The sequence below is a fragment of the Macrosteles quadrilineatus genome, unplaced genomic scaffold (genome assembly GCF_028750875.1).
Source record: "Macrosteles quadrilineatus isolate MER2022 unplaced genomic scaffold, UCM_ALF_1.0 Scaffold_6__1_contigs__length_79288215, whole genome shotgun sequence".
Lineage (NCBI taxonomy): Eukaryota > Metazoa > Arthropoda > Insecta > Hemiptera > Cicadellidae > Macrosteles > Macrosteles quadrilineatus.
The window spans coordinates 72,781,198-72,799,780 of NW_026542599.1; the positions used below are offsets into that span (position 1 = coordinate 72,781,198).

Consider the following 18,583-nt stretch of genomic DNA (forward strand, 5'->3'; position numbering starts at 1 on the left):
ACAAAAAAACTTATTGATTTCCTTTAAATATCAATAGTAAATAATATTTTTAAGATTAGATTTTTTATCAGACTATATTAGTGCATACAATTATACGAATATTTCATGTAAAGTATGGCTTATATAATTGAATCGCACTGTTGTTATTTCTGACGGACTTGTTATAGCTTTAACATTAAGATTCTGCAGCAGAAAGATCCCAACTTTGAGTAACCACAAGAATGTTCACACAAAGCAGTTTGACAACAATACAACGCTTGAGTAGTCAAAGTAACACAGTTTATCGTGTGCTTCGGGTCCAAAGGGTTTGGAAAGTTGAGTAAAGTACAATCAATCCCAAACTTTCAAACTGGGTGATATTATACGTTGTTTACATTCATTTAAATATCGTTATACGATTTTTGCGGTATGCATTAATAATTTACTGTATTTCTCACTTCTTCTAGGGCAATATAATTACCCAGTTTAAGTTAAGCATTGTGTCGGGTCTTTGTAGTCTATGTGATAGACAATCGTTAACAAACATATTGTAACAGAAGTTGTTAAAAACAGTTAAATATCAAGTTTTCGTATTAATAACGTTTAAATACGAGCGTTTTTTTAAGTAGCCGTTTCAGTTACGTTCTTAGAATTGAAAAAGCTTCTCATAACAGCATTTTTTACTTTCATAACAGCATAATTTTACCTGGTTTTACTCATAACAACACGGGTAACGGACAAATGAGGTTCAAGGATTGAGAGAGAAGAAGTAAAATTTTAACCATTCGAACTTCAACTAATCAGCTGTTCAGGCCAATTTAATTGTTGAGTGGTGCAATTAGTGTTTGGTGCAATGTTTCGTTGCATCACTCTTAGTGGCAATGAGAGGCTATAAACGAAAACATGACCTCTCTAAGAAGATATGAGAAGTGATTTTTCGTAATTAAAACACTGTCGTAAGTAAAGTAGTGTACGCAACTCACGTAATTAGTGTTAATGCAATCGTTGCGTCAACTACTATTACATACAATTTCTGAATTTATTGCAATTTTAATTGCAAGCTCCAACAGTACTCATCGAAACAATGGAAACACGAAAATAACATCACCTTTGAAGTGGCTCGCCCTTTAATAACTTTGAGTATGTCCGAGCTTTGAATGACAACCAATTAAAAAATGTAACTACGTGACCACCTGTATTTGAGCCTAAATATATAAATAATTCACTAAAACTACAACGATGGATGTAAATAAATTCATTTAAAAAAGTACATGAGTATTTAACACACTACATTTTTTATAACTTGAAACGTGATATAGGAAACAAATTATGCTATTCATATATAATTCGTATATCATTATCACACAGATAGTAAAAACCATTGGTTATTGTCATAATTTAAACCAGGGATGATCTATCACTAGACCAGGGGGCGACCTTTTCTAGTGGTGGAGCGCGGGGCTTCGGTGCCCGAGGTCTCGGGTTCAAATCCCGACAATCACCAATGGATTTTATCAATGTGATAATGGCGCGATTCTCTAGGACTAGCCTGAAGCAAAGTGTACAACAGTTTTGGGCTGGAGCTAACGTCCTAGCATGTGAAGATGGGACAAAAATAATTAAAAAATAGACTAGATCGTTCCGTATTAATCACATCCATGATTAAGTAATATTAAATTCATACGAAACAATGTATACTGACTAACAGTTTTCATCACATGTTAACTTCGAACGAAAAATTGCCCTAAATCTTACAGTCCCCCAAACAGAAATTACCTATTGATTGGTTTTGGTTATTCTTGTCATTTATAAGACAACGCGTGCGTCATTTGATATGTTCGTGACGTTGTTTTCACTATTTACCTATGACACGACATCCATACTCAAATAACGTAATGACACGTTTATTTCAGTTTCCGTTTGCATCAAACATCTATCTTTACATGAAACCTGAAATGAGGTTTTTGGTTATAACGACATGCCACTATCGAAACCACAAAATCGTGTGCATAGAGCGTGACATTGTGAATATGTTCAGGTAAAATGCTTACATTTTTTGAGCCCTAACTTTTATGATATTGGTTGAATTAAATGTGAATTTTTTAATGGGGCGTACATAATAAAATAATTTTTTTTGAGAATGACTAACATTAGTGAAGTAGGTTCATAAAAGAGGTGTGAAATCTGATACATATCTAAGTGAAACCTATAAGAGTTTATTTTAGTGAATATTTCATAAGAAATAAACCCAGGACAGATATACTTTGACTTGTGTAAGCCAAAAAATGAGTTGATGAAATAAAATAAAACCAGCCAGTTTAGAATCAGCGTACAGCAACTAGACTTTCTCCTATTATTCGTACTATAATGACCGATGAAACTTAGGTAAAAAAAATAAAATTGTGTAATTATATTTAAACGACTGCTCCACAGGGTATCAACTTAAATTAAAATCAACAGTTTAAGTAACCACAGAAGCAAACGCCGTTAAATTAGAGTAACTTTCAGAAGCTTGTGCCAGCTCAATAAAACTTATCTAATTTAAAAGATGGACCTAGCGATGGAAAATAATTAGTAAACAACAGCAAATAAAGGCTCTTTCAATTTACTTAATGAAACTAGCAGAATCAAATTTACTATTCAATAGCATTTAGTTCTATTTGGGACCGTTTTTATGCGACTAATATTGAGAAGGAGATTACATAACTTATTTATAAAGAACTAATTTGAACAATAAAATATTTAAGGTACGGGTGGGAATATTTTATTATTTACAGCATTAAAAAATGCCTAACTAATTTAATATTAATAAACATGACACAATATGTTTAATTTGAATTCGGATGGAAAAACATAAGTGTCTTTACAACAAAAAACATCATTGAAAATGCTTCATCATTGTCAATCCTGCTTGGCACTAATGAAAAACACCCCACAAAACGCTATTTGAACAGAAATCTGTAATAATCACCAAACTATTTAAGACTGCTTTGTTTAAACCCTTCTTGATCTTAGAATGTAAACATAATTTTTTAATTGATATTTTGTAAAAAATCAACCAATTTAAATATCAACATCACCAAGGTATAAATGTGCATTTTTTATATATTTCAACCTCTAGAAAGATTCCAATTTTATAATTGCCAATCAAACAATAAACGTAGCACCTTGTATAGGGATATTACATCATAGTGGTTTATACCAGATTAGTGGTTTGTGGGCTTGATAACTACGCCCTGTGGTTGGACGTGATGAGTTTTGTAACGCGATCAAATCAATCTTTTTTTTCTTTTGTGACACAACAATAGAAATGGTTTACTTTTATGTTCATTGAATTTAATTATTTAAGTTATACAATTTTAATAACAGTTACTTAAATGAGTATTTTAATGAGTATGAGTATTAAAGAAATAAAATATTGGTAAACAAATATTTATTTAATTAATTGCAATTTAATTTAGTGCCATTAATACTGCTCAGTGAGAACTCGACACTAGTAATTCCATAACTATTTCATAGTGTAACTTAAAGTTCATATGTACATGATAAATGGAGACATGGAAAATATTGGTACCATCGTTAATTTAATTTTACAGAAAACATCTAGCAAAACAACATACTACTACTCATATCAACCATTCCAAAAAAATTGAAATACCTTAAACTATTTTAGCATTGGTTATATAACTATTTCTTCATCAGCCATTGTATGGGTAATTCATTTTAAAGAGTAAATCCCTACACATTAATTTAATAAATAACAACTATTATTGTTATTGTTATCACTCGTAAATAACAATAACAAAAATAACTTTATAAATGTGAACTTATAATTATGCTTATATCAATATCTGTGTTGATCTGATTACAAAACGTTCCTTATCCAAACATTTGTATATTTTAATACGAAAATTATTACAGTATTCACAAAAAATTGAATTTTGAAAGTTATATTTCATTATTTGTCAAGAATGATGTCGTAGAAAGATGACAAAGTGTGGGAAATTCGCAGACGAGTCTCACAAGATTACCAACTTTCACTGTAAATAGAAATGTTATTGATGATGACAGACTTACGAAGTTGTTAGGAAATTTAATGTAGCTTAGAAGTTATTATCCATGCTCATTCAAACATTACAAAATTTTGAACATGCAAAACATTGTTTTTTTATGAAATGGACTTGTTATCTCAAAAGATGCTATTGTCTCATCTTGTCAATGAAGTAATGGCTGCACTTTTACAATATGTATAAGTGGGAACTGCATGCCTTTGTGTTGAGAACAAAAACAAGGTAATTCCCTTAGGTAGCTCCGCAACATACAAAAGTCTCAAAGAATCCGTCACTATGTTTTACTATAGATTCTTTGGGGAAGTAAGTAATTACTACGTGTGGATTGTAGAATTGCATTCTCATGGGGTTGATGCCGCCTCTTTGTACTTTGTTTGACAAGGTAGGTTAATATTCTTATGGTGTATTTAATGTTTTTATATGTTTAAGGAATTATAAGGTCTTTTATAGAAATCAGGTGACAGTTATATCTTTAGGGTTTTATCCGTCTTTGATATGAGTTTTTTATAATTTTTCAAAATATTTATACAAACTATGAATTGAGTTAATTTTGAATGCATAAAATATATAATATAATCTAGTGACATCTCGCGTGACATTTCATGTTCTTGCGCGATTATGACTTTTTTTCATCCGGACAAATTTAGTTTGCAAATTTTAATTGCATTTTGTATGCCCTTTTTTATTACAATTCTTTCGTATGAACTATTTGATTGCAACTGCTTTTCCAACATTGTTGGAACAATAGTATACCGCTCGTAAAGAGGCATTTAAATTATAAAACTAGACTGATTGTTACGGTAAATATATTTACAGGAAGCCTAGAACAGGTATCCGAGTAACATGATCCGATTTAATTAATTAGTGTTCAATCTTAGTTTCTTGCTCCTTATTTTGTTTTCCTGTTGTTTGCTGACGCTCGTTTTAGAAACAATGTTTTTAAACGGAATTTCAGCAACAAAGTACATACTTGTTTTCATTTCGAGATATAGCCTCTGGATTGTTATTGAACATAGTCAACATCCATGGCTTACCTTACGATCCAATTTATTTTGTAGTGGAGACCTAGGTTTCTACGTCGTAACGTTATCGTCAGTCCTTTCTTTGTCTCATATACTGTATTGAATAGTTAGTTGTCCATCTTCTACTCGAGATATTGTCGATTTGGTATAATTTGTACAAACATAGAACACATAAATATTTACAAGGACATAGATGAAAATAGCTTGGATACATGGCCATGATCTTCTTTGTCAATCCTAACCTCCAAAGTTGGATGTGATGACTTTTACTTCTAGCAGCAAGAGACAAAGGACCGACGATAGCGTTTTGATGTAGAAACCTAGGTGACCACTATCTTAAGGTAAGCCTTAGATTTTAACTATAACAAAGTACATACATCAAGTAAAAAAAGGTATTATTAAGATTTCCTGGTAAAAATCTCAGTGACACTATTTACTCGAAAAGATTACTAAATGATATTCATGTCCGAGTGTTTCATGTCCAATTATTGTTAACCTTGTTTTATAAATACTTTATTGCCTTTTAACAGAACTTTATTACTCATGATAGGCCATTAAATTCTTCGCCTTAATTAAAATAAATACAATTAAGGCAGTGCTGTTGTCCACTAATTATTTTCCATCGCTAGGTTGATCTTTTTAATTAGAAAAGTTTTATTGGGCTGACACAGGAGCCTCTGAAAGTTACTCTAATTTAACGGCGTGTGCTTCTGTTGTTACTTAATGTTTTGACTTTAATTTGATTTAACGCCATGGAGGGTGGTTGTTTAATTAGACGTAAAGTTAAACATATCAAACCAATTTTCTTATTTATATTTATATTTAGTTATTTATATTTTAACGTTGATTTGATTTTATCTCGTCAAAGGTAGCTGTAAAATTTACTAAGCATTATCAGCCAGAACTTCACGAAACTGAAAATAAATTGCAACGGTCAGAAATAGGCTTGGGGTTTTTTTGTAGAAATAAATTTCATCAATATATTTTGACAGATGGGTTCCCTTTTTGTCAACTTATTGATATTCACCTTCTGGTCGTTTCTAATGAGATTTTATGACATTGAAGGAAACAAATTTGCTGTAGTAGTCTCCATCTTAATTGAATATGCTTATGCAATATGAATACTGCCAAAACATCATGATTGTTTTGTAAAAAACCATACAACAATAAACTTGTATTTGACAAAAGGTAAATCATGCCATTACACATTTTAAATACAGTTTAAATGGTTGAACAAGAATTAATAACCATTTGAAACGTATCAGCCTGCCAAAGCTTTTATTTTCATGTTGATGCTGAACGTTAGTGCTTGCAACGCTTTGTTGCAAGAAAAAAGTAAAGAAAACAATGCTTAATCTAACAACACGTTATTAGAACGACCTTTTTTGTGAATTTAGACATTTTGACCAGATTTTATTTCAAATTAAAATACTTTTTACAAGTGTTTTCATATAAACAAAGTTTAAAAATGTCCTCTGTACGTATTACAACTATTGACAATTATTAATTTTACTATATTACAATCTAGTTTATTTTGTACTGCTTACAACACATTTGCATGGTATAAGTCTGTTATTCGATATGGCACAGTACTCATATTGTTGTAAGGAATGCCCTTTTGGCATTTTGACAAAGACTGTCCTGAACATATGTCTACTGGGAGTTATGTTACTGTCACAATATCAAGTGTCAGATTTCAGATGTTGATTGGGCCACAAAAAAACTGGGTTGATATAGGAAAAATTATAAGTCACTCGAAAAGATTTTTGAGTTAAATATCTTTAATGAAGAGTATTTTAAGTTGAGGAGGATGCAACTTTTTAAGAATAAATTTTGGTTTACAGCATTTAGTATTTTTAGCTTTGTAAAAGGGAGAAATTATAATTTACATTATTAGTAAAAAGCTTCATGTAGATTTTAGCTAACTTATTAATATATGACATCATTTTTATATAATTTGCTGTTTTAATGTTGTACACCAATGACTCTTAATAATCCTTAATCCACCTGTTGGAGACCACCGAATCTACCAGTTTGGCCAACCTTTTCAAATCAGACTCATGAAAGAAATTGCCTTGAAATGAACTTATCATACGCTTGGAAACAGGAGAGAAAGTCTACTTCAAAGATTAAGGTCATTGCTACGTAATCATTCTTAACTGAATCTGTAAAACAATCGTAGACAGAAAATGCTCCAGACGTAAAAAGGGAAGTACTGATTGTGGTTCTTTAATCTTCTAAAGCTTACATAAACGTTCTTACTTTTTCAGCCATTCCGAAAAGTCCTTCTCACCATCAATAAAACGTTTTATGTATAGTTTAAGAAACGGTGTTTTATAATTTTTTTAACAAATTTTGTACAATTTAGTCACAAATATTTATGTATTATTTTCAACCACTAATAGCCAACATATTGTATATAAAACTCTATAAAAGCCTGTGTAGTTTTAGCATATAATTGGTAAAAAATGTTTATAAAAACATGGGTTACAGAACTATTTTTGTAATTTATATTGACAGCAGTTTTTACTAATTAGATGGAACTAACCAAAATATACCAAATAAGGTATTTTACAAAATGCTTAATCAAATGTGGAACTAATGTTTTAAAATCAATGCGTCTCAATTTTCCGACAAAAGTTTGATGGTTTTTCGTCAACCGTATATTATCTATCAGAGTTTCTTGTCAGACTACCATGTCGTGCATCACGCATGTAAATTACCCATGTATAACTTGACATACCTTGACGACAAGATCGTGTTCTAAAACTTACATCGCGTCAACGGTCACCTGTCTTGTTAACATATTGATATATTTTGCAATTAAATAATCATAATCTACACTTAAACTGTTTAACCAGTAAACAATAAAAATACGAATTCAAATAAATAAACGAGGCAGGAGAGTTGTATAAGGGATTCTAATGTCAGTTTGGGTTCACCTTTCCACTGGGGGATTGTTATAAAACTTCAGTCAGCCTAGTTGGATTATCAAAACCTTTTTATAACAAAAAAGTCTTTTAATTGCTAAAATGAGACATAGAATTTGACAACTTATGAGAAAGGTCCAATGCTATAACATATTTAGCTTGGCATTTAAATGTAATAAGTAATCGTAGACAATAAAAATGAGAATCTAGCCAACTCTATTGCATCCGTGATAGTTTTTTAATTCTAATTACAATTTTAACCAAACACAATAAATATTTTTTTGTAAATTTTTGAACAGAAATCCTTCTGGTATATACTGTTTAACAAACTATCAAACTAATAACAAATAACAACCACACTAACGAACAAGGCTCTGTTTGACTAAATCACGCTCCAGGTACAGTAATGTTGGTAGGCCTGTTTCATACGAAATATAAAATACATGTTCGTTTAACTATTTACAATTAAAAGTCTCTAAAAGAGTAAATAAGTTAAAGTTTCCACAGACAACCAATTTATATTATATAAAACTTTTTTCTACTGATTAAAAGTGATCACAACACTCACAATTAACGATTGAATAAACACAATCGAAACGTAAATTTCGTTCTTTGATACGTAACAGTAAATTTATTTCCGTATCTATAGAAACCAAAACATCTTATAAAATTTGGTCTTTCAATTATTTTTTATATCTTTATTCAGAAATTTAGTTATTCCTACTATATTCTTAATGCAAATTTTTTGTAACTTAATGAATTCCTGCAAAATATAAATAAACTATTTTCTAGTACAATAACAATGCTTACCTTAGAATACAGTTTAAAGCATTGATCCTATTTAGAATTATATGAAAAATTAATCACCATTTACGAATTTTTAAATAGATAAAATGGTGCATGTATCGGTGTTCACATTTTATGGATCCAGTTTTATGTAAGGCGTATCAGAGCGCTTATTGTATCCAGTTGATGGATTACCGGATTTCAACCGTTTTGCGAGCCAGTTGCTGAATCATAAAGGATATTACTTCCAGTTTTAGTTACCTATTTTATTGAAGTTTGAACAGCCTGGTTTTAACGCACTGTAGCACGTAACAGATTATGTATTTCTCTGTAAATATATGTGCCCTGCCTATGTGTGTTAAATGCTTTCTTAACTGTATTATTCATATTTTCAGTTAATTTATAAAGTTTTAGTTATCTGTTGTGGTTCTAGAATGAGATATTTCCCCCTTTAAATGCATTCGTAAGTAGATTATTAAAACGGTGTTCAAAGACATGTTCAAAACAAAGGTTCAAAGACAATGTCCAATGTACAGTGGACTTGTTCCTCACGCACAGGCTTTTCCTATGTTGCCCATCCATTTTTATATTCTCTGTATAGTGGGTTTCTTTTGAATGAAATGTTTTTTTATTATTTACAATTTGAAATAATAAAAACATACAACATTTTTTTATTCGTAAAAGATACTTAAATAAAATCTTTTGGTGGCATATGTGTAGCCACCAGTCCAGAACAAAAAGTTTACTGTTGAATATGGTATTTATTTTTTCAATCCCATAGTACTAAATATTATAGAATAATACCGAATACATATTGCTTTAGTTTTGTATATTTACCAAGCTATTCACATATGTTTCTTTCTACACCTTAATTAACACTATATTTAATATTATCCGTTTAATAAATCTGTTATAGTACTTAAGACAATATTATATCGTGTAACACTAATGTAAATAAACTATATACAACATTCAAAAGTCTGCTGAGAGAGATACTTAACTAAATCTCATGCCAAGCTTTCAGGCTTTCATACAAAAATATAGACATATTTTTTTGTTGTCCAAAAGCGAATAAATTCTTTAATATTTTTTTAAAATTGGAATTCAAGGTTTTTCCTTTTGTTGTTGTCTAAACCAGTTACTTTAAAATGCTACCTGTGCTCAAATTTGAGTATCGCGCAATTTTTGGAAACACACATTTGTAAGAGATTGTTCAGTAATCCACTATGTACAAAATACCACAACATAAAAAACCGGATTTCCCATGAGATGTGGCATTTCAGCCAAACAGCCATTAATAATGTAATGCAATCTGGGAGAGGCCGGGCAATATCTCAACCTTTGTATGACGTAGGCCAAGAAATATACGTTGTTTGTGGCATTACTGCTCTAATGCTCAGTGTTATCATGCAATATTAAAATACTGCAAGTTAAGTATTACTGTACATTATTTAATGGCCGTCCAGTAATGGTTAGGAACTTTTTAAGTTGAAAGTGGGTGACTGTTATTGCTTTTACCTCCACTAAATGGATAAATATTGAACAGTAAAATTACTTATGAAGAGAAAACCTAGAAATGATGTTTCACTGAATTAAACTCAACCCTTATGTTTGTAGTAAGAGATTACGTCAAGTAAAATACACAAGTAATATTTTAACAAAGCTTTGATGTCCTATTCGTTCAAGTTGGAACAAATTACATGTAAAGGTCACAATTTAATACCAATATAGACATATGTGCTAAAATATCCCATAATTACTGATATTTTGTAATCCTGGAGATGCAGAAAACTGATCTTACGTTTGTTCAAAGGGCGTTATTAGACTATAGTCTGTATAATGGAACCTGTCTACCTGCGTGGGATTGGCCCAGACCATTGGTTATTCACCAGATAGACGAGGGATCACTGGAAAGGAGACAGGTTAAAACATACAGGCTATAACAGTTAGACTTCACAGACTATATTTTAACTACATTAGACCTTGTAGTCAATGTAACAACACAAGTCATAGAAAGATATATTTAGTTTTATTTCTTAGGTTACTAGTAACTGATACCTTAATATAATACATATCTTAGAATAATATATTTGAAAATATTTTAAACTCATAATTTGATAAAATACTACTTATTTGAAGTTCAGTGAATTGAATTGTATATGTTAAAGAATGCGAAATTTAGAAAAAAATGTATTATTTAAGGTTGAATTCAAAATATATTTAGTGATTAAGAAAATATTCAGAACTCTTAACAAGAAGAATGCAAATTAACGTTCAAGTTTATTATGTACGTTTCATATAACACAAATGTAATATTTAGGCAACAGACAGTCGAAAGAGATTTTTATACCCGTTTTTGTTATTCACCGTCCCATTGGGCCAATATTATTTTAAATTTTTCAGTCTGAGTAACAGGATTATACAAAAACCTTTATTTGATTGCTATAAAAAACATATTGATTTATTTGTTGTGGCAATTGGGATTCTTTATTTTTTTTACATAATCCAATGAAACCATTAATTTATGATAAACAATTCTTAATTACGTACTATTATATGTCATAGTGTAGTATAGTATCATCACATTTTTTTATATTAAAAAATGACATAAAAAATGACATATAAAAAAGTTACATATAAAGTTGTTAAACCTACTACTAACCTTTAAAATTTAATTTATTTGTCCCAATTAAATAATTTTGTTTTCTTACTTTTCTTTGAAAATGTTTTCTTGTTAATATATCAACCAATCTATGGTAATTTTTGTATTAATCCCTATAACGATTTTCTAAGTTCATAACTGGCTAAACATATATACCCACATAAGCGTGTTACAATGTATACTTAATCATATCATATTATGATCAAATTTTATTGCCATTACCTTTGTGTCATATCAAGTACTTAAACTTAGTTACTAACCTTTCCAGTTTAATTTATGTGTCGCAATATAAAAGTAATTTTTCCTTACTTTTCCTTGTAAAGGTTTTCTTGTTAAAATATCAACCAATCAGTCGTAATCTTTTTAAAATATTAATCCCTAAAACGATTTGTTTCAGTTAATAACTGGATAAACATTTATACACCCAACAAAAGCGTGTAACAAAGTACTGTAAACATTTTATGTGTCGAGTTACATGAAAGGCGTATCAGAGAGCTTATTGTTAGATGATAGATCACCGGATTTCAACCGTTTTTGTGAGTCAGTGACTCAATCATAAAGGACAGTAAAGGCTTATTGACTCTTATATTAAAGTGTATGTGTTAAAATTAAGCGTTATACCTTGAAATTAAGAACATGCGTAAGAGTTACAAGTGTATAGCGTATCCAAAAGACACTACTCGTTTGCTATGTATGCAATATGAACAGATGGAAAATTCGCTAACATGTGGAGTAATAAGGAATTATCATTATAACTGGTATATATCTTTGATATTGCTATTTAAACGTAAAAACATTAATTTGTTTAAAAAGAAAACCTCAAAGGTAAAAAGAGTTGATGATTTCAGAAACAGTTGAAACCTTACCTTACAATAATTGAATTTGACGTTTTACCCTGAAACGGTTCTAAGAATAGAATTTAAACTCAGTGAATTACTTCATGTTAATATTTTCTCGACCTATGGCTCAAGGGATGTGTAATATTTTTTAAAATATCTCAGAAATACAATTTCATTTTGAATTTACTTCCACAATATTTTAAATTAATTAATCAAATAAATAAATTATTTTAACTCAGATTAAATAGTTTTAAAGCATTTAAGCCTTGCGATTTTCAGAGTACTATACTTAGGATTTTAGAAGTTTTATTTTTTATCTATACATATTTTAAAGTTAGTTGGCTATTTGGCTTGGATCGCTTTTGGAGATTTATAATATCCAAACCCAGCGTTGCGTGGTTATCAAAGCCACAAAAACCACATTCAATCCCGTACCAACCACTGAAATTCAATATCCCTGCAAACGGTGCTAAACTAATTAAATAATTTCATCATCGTTGTCTGTCATGTAACAGGTTTTGTATTTCCCTTTGTATAAGAAAGGTAAAATGATTTGACGTATTTTGGAGATGTAAAATAAAATTTGTACAAAGATAACATTTTAACCAATTATTGACATTGCTCTTAAAGTGATACACATAAACAATATACGGATTTAATGACTCAGTAAAACTATACAACAAAGATACGTTAATACAATTCCTAATTGCATAGATTATTGTAATGTAGTTTAAGAATACAGAAGTATAAACTTAGGAAAGACTTCACAGATAATGGTTCGATTGGACAAAAAACATTTAGTTATGGGACATAGATTGATAACATTATATAAAATTGCTTTTCTTTACTAACATGAACAAAATTTTAATGAATTTTTAATTGGGGAAATTGAAGGTGTCAGATATAGATTAAATGGTTATTCAATGACAGTTTATACAGTTTCAACCAAATTGAGAGAACTTCACTACAATATTGAGGAGTCTAATGTTTTATTCAGAATGTGGAGACATTTGCTTGGATCAATAAGTCAAATAATAATATATCATTGTGAAATATTCCAAACTGAAAATAACGTTCTTTATTTTTTACATAGGTGTAAAGTGTTTACATTTTATTATTTTAATATATAAACTCTTGGTGTTTAACTTTGTAATTTGAAATGAATGCTATGTATTTTATATATTGCGACAGCTGACTTATTAACTGTTTCTTACTATAGGTTACTTTTATAATAAACTGTACCAAGGTTTTCTAATTGAATTGCTAAAGATTATTAAATAAAGAGGAGCTAACCAACATGTTACGGGGATTCATCAAAAAATTTAATGTTCAAGGTCACTGCCAACTTGAGCATTTGCAACGAGAAATGATATAAAACTATCAACACATCAAGGGTGCTGTAAAGATTATTGAAGAATGAAGGCAATGAAGAAAGAATAATTTTATTATCTTGTTGGAACTGTTAAAATTGTTTTTTAATGAACAATTCCCATGTACATATTGAATATAATGGAGTTATAGATGACAATAAATAATTACCTGCTATACCAGATGTCTGTCAATTCACTATACACCATCAAACTGTAAACCAATAATGCTACAAATATAAGCCCACAGCAACTTATCAATCAAAACCAGTGTTGTGGATTGCAAGTTAAATAACACTTTAGTAAACCATTATTGATGCAAAAATATTGTCCCACAGATATCAAACAAGCCAAACCACTAGACTGTCAATGGACAATGAAGTATCACACCGCAGTGAACCAATACTGCAGCGCCAATAAGCTGACAGCAAATACAAATACACCAGCGAAAACCAATGAACTGTCAATGGACAATGATTTGTTGTCTCACTGTAAATCAATGTTGTTCTGAGTGTATTTAGGATGTGTTCGTTTACGTTTGACACACATAGTTCTTCCATAACGTATATGTAGCACAGATACCACAAATACTAAAACATAAAGTGCCATTGATCATAAAAAAAAACAAATGACGTTACTGGCCCGAATACTTATACTAATAGTTGTAACTGGGATTTACAGTTCCATTCAAATAATAAAATAATGTTTACTCTCAAACCAATGAAATTATTTGCTACCGTTTATGATGGATACAGCCGTTCTTAGATTCGTAACATTTGTACTATTTGTAGGTACTTAATTGATAGACGTTCTATTATCTTTAACATAATAATTATATCTCATTCTTTGAACACCAGTACAAAGCTTCTTAATACTTTTTCAAGATAAATAAGCTCAAAATTTTTAAAGAGATTTTGTCCATTCTAATCTTACAATTCATGGACATGGGTCCGGATTTTAAGGATTCTTAATCGTGACTATGATGTAATTGAATTACTTAAAGCATATATTACTTTATAGACTATAGTATTATCTGCTTCTATAGTTAAGACTATTTTTGGAGCTCAGTCATCCATACTGACTAAGTTTAGTTTCGGAACATTTCGGGTTTGGAATTGAACATGGAACCTAAAAATTAAACTACGTGAGCACTATAAATACTTTCCCTAAAACATTTGCCCGATTTTTGATAACCCAAAAAATTCAATGAATAATATGTATTCATGATAATGTGTTAATAAAAATGTAGTTTTAAAGTCTATGTGTGCTGAAATTTCTAAAATATAAAAATATGCATTAAACCCAATTCTTATTTGATCAAATATCATTATTTAAATACACCTGAATGTTAAATCTATAAAGTAGGAATTTGGCTGTGGAAATAGGAACCCACACAAGAATGAGTTAGCTCCACAACATTAATCTTACCCAATGAAGATGTCGCCAGCATCTGGTTTGCCCAAACCTTACATTCCCTCTGGGTAAAGCTCCTGTTTATGTCGTTTGTTTCATAATTTTGCTCGTCAAAATAGAGATAATGCAATGACATTGAGTTTCAGCACCCAATCATGCTTCGTATTGCACTACATAAAATAGAGAAAGATTTTATTGAATATTTTTAAGGAACAGTACATTTATTTGAACAATTTAATCGTCATAAGATCCAATAGGAGCTGTATAGGGAGCTGTTGCCTCTTTCTACCAGACGTGAGGTAAATGATGTCTTATTCCTGAAGAAATTGATCACATCCTCCATTGATGCTCCCGACCTGCTCTTGGAACTAGACTTCCGCACATCACGTAGCCTTCGCCATACCCAGCTGTTTGCGAGGCGGCAGTACTCAACACAGTACATGTACCACAGTGCACTTCCTCGTCTGCAACGTCTGGCAAACAACCTACCTGGTCAATTGGACTTGTTCAGCATGAACAATGAAACGTTTAAAAAAAAAACTCGTTAGCAGCTTGCGTTCCTCGTAGATTTATCATTATTGTTTTGTTGTTCTTGTCCGTGTTATGCTTCATTGTTACTTTTTATATTTATATTTATATTGTTATTTACTATATTTTGTTATATTTATTTCCTATTTACACTGTTGTTGCTTGTTATATCGTTATATCATCTTGTTATATCTATATCTTGTTATATCTATACCTTGTTATTTCTTATATCTTTATATCTTATATCTTTCTGTTATCATTGTTAATCTATTTATTGAATGTACTTCAAGTTGGCTAAAATTTCATCAAAAATGTCTATTTTTTTTTTTAGTCTTATATAAGTTTTGTCATATTTATGTATTGGTTTGACCGTTGGTATAAATAAATAAATAAATAAATAAATAGGTTATGAAAATGACGTGCATTCTCCGTTGGAAGTAAAAGGTATCTTAAAGTTATTTCAAACACATTTAAAAAACTGATTATATATTTCATTACTTTTTTAGTCATCAAATATTTTCCCCAAGGATGTGACACGTGTTCTTGATTTTTATGTGAAGTTAAAATTGCCAGGCGTGTAATATTTATTGGAACGTATTACAAACACATGTTCAAATGCTGTATGATAGGAATAACAATGATGCTCCTAAAATTAGGGGCACAGAACTCTGACTAATTGTATTTTAAACCGATCGTTTTTTACTAAAACTTGTAAGCAACCCTTCAATATGTTAAAGTGATTCGTTAAAATAGGTTATCCTAATCATTCTGTTAATCATTGTTTTTACCGTCCACTGAACAATATGTTAGCTTACAATGTTTAAACAAGAGTATAGTGTATAGGGTATAGTGTATAGTGTTTTATCCCCTCACAATATGTACGTAATGTATAACTTTGTATGAAAGATTTGTACTGTACAACAGATATGACGTTAACTGGTGATATCTGAGTCACGTGTGATAGTTTGTATGCAGATCATCAGATACATATGTCATATTCGTGGCTTCTCCTATGTACACCACATGGTGTATGATACCTACCCTATAGCTTATGTGATTTATCTGTTTGTTGTTGGACTTGACCACCTGAAGATACTTAAAATATTTCCTGTTTTAGCATTAATTATTGGTAACTATAACCATAGATAAAGCAGGGAAGCTTAATCTATGCTATAACTCTATATCTGATTTATTGCAGGAATATTAAAATGAACTTTAGTGGTTGGCATATAAAATATTAACTTATTTAAGTTTATTAAATAAGATTGTTTTTTAGAATGTGTTTACTATTCATATATCCTTTTTAGACAGTATTTTACAAAAATACTAAAAGATACACATGGTTGTAGTATAATGGTGAATCGGTGGTCAGACGGTGCAAAATACAACAAATCCAATACAGCAATGTCGTGGGTTCGAATCTAGCTGCCGCCAATAAAATTTATCAGTATAGTCCACTTTTGTGCTGTGCCGGCTCACCCCTTGCTTTGCTTTATACGTCCCACGTACAGGTAATAGGCCTAAGTTGACGGGTAATTTCAATGTTATACAAGTAAACCAACCACCGACCTTGTAAAAAGGAAGAACAGTCTTTATGGTACAGTGATTGATGTTATTTTATAAATCCAACTTGTTGAATTGACAAACTTCAACTACTTACAATAACTTACAAGTTTCCACGTGATTGAATTCTATTGTCCATCATACCTGCAAAAGAAAATGAAAGTTAGAAAACGAACTACAAAGTAAAAAAAAATAAGTTCTCGTACTTTGATTTCTTTGTGTAATCTCATTGTTAATATATAAAGGAATTTTTCTCTAAGTATTAAAATCAATTTTTATCAAAACTTCTACTAAAGCTCATCACGATATTGTTGTTTCTAACAAGGAAAATTTCATCCCACGAGAGTTCTAGAGCTCTGAAATCAATAGGCTAAGTCTTCTTGGTAAATTTATTCCAACCAACATTTATTTACATCGTATTTTAAATACAAAATTAGTATAGTATACATACATAAAAATATGTATACATCAAATACAGTTTTGGTACTAATCATTTAGGTACTGATAACTTGATGATGTAAGGATTATGAACTATGCATGATTATGTGGAACTAAGGAATCGCATTTTATATTAATAATACTCAATTATATTTTACCTTTACAGTTTATATCTATGCCACTGACATTTTATACCTAAAGTGTTTTTTTTAAGAGAACAGTCCAAACTGTTTTGTTTAAAGTTATCCTATTGTTAGTAGATTTAGAATATTTTGTTTGCCAGTAAAGAACCCCTAAACATTATCTCAATTATCTGTTATTTTGCGTTGGGAACAATCGGAGGAAACCGGAAACACTACAAAATAATTAGAATGAAGTTCTCTTTGTACAGTTGTGTACAATTTACGATGTTGATAACGATTAATAATTCCGATTTGAAAATCATTTACGATTTCGATCTACACGGTGTTTAAGGTAATAATAATTTAAGCTTATATCTGCAAAATTCAACGTGGACTTTGATGAGAACTGTGTCAACTCAATGGCTTCAAACTTAATTTTAAATTAAATCAATATCAACTAAATCTGCAATAATAAGGTTATTACAATCGAAAGTTAAGTATATCTATGTGCAAAGTCTTTGAAGCTGTTAGCATAAGATAATATTGCCTGCTAAACAATTATCATTATTATTAATTAGTTAAATTACTATTTTATCCAGAAATAAATTAACCCCAGTTGCCCCACTGTTGTCCACTAATTATTTTCCATCGCAAGGTTGATCTTTATAATTAGAAAAGTTTTATTGGGCTGACACAGGAGCCTCTGAAAGTTACTCTAATTTAACGGCGTTTGCTTCTGTTGTTACTTAATGTTTTGACTTTAGTTTGATTTAACACCCTGAGGAGTAATTTAACTAGTATTTTCTAAAGTTACATATACTAACTTAGATTCTCCAATCAGTATTAAAATGATATAATTTTATA

General features: G+C 30.2%; 1 pseudogene; it reads left to right on the top strand.

Annotated features, from left to right (window-relative positions):
- The window catches only part of LOC128997637 (bromodomain-containing protein 7-like), a 91,372-nt pseudogene that overhangs the window by 9,826 nt on the left and 62,963 nt on the right, over window positions 1-18,583 (top strand).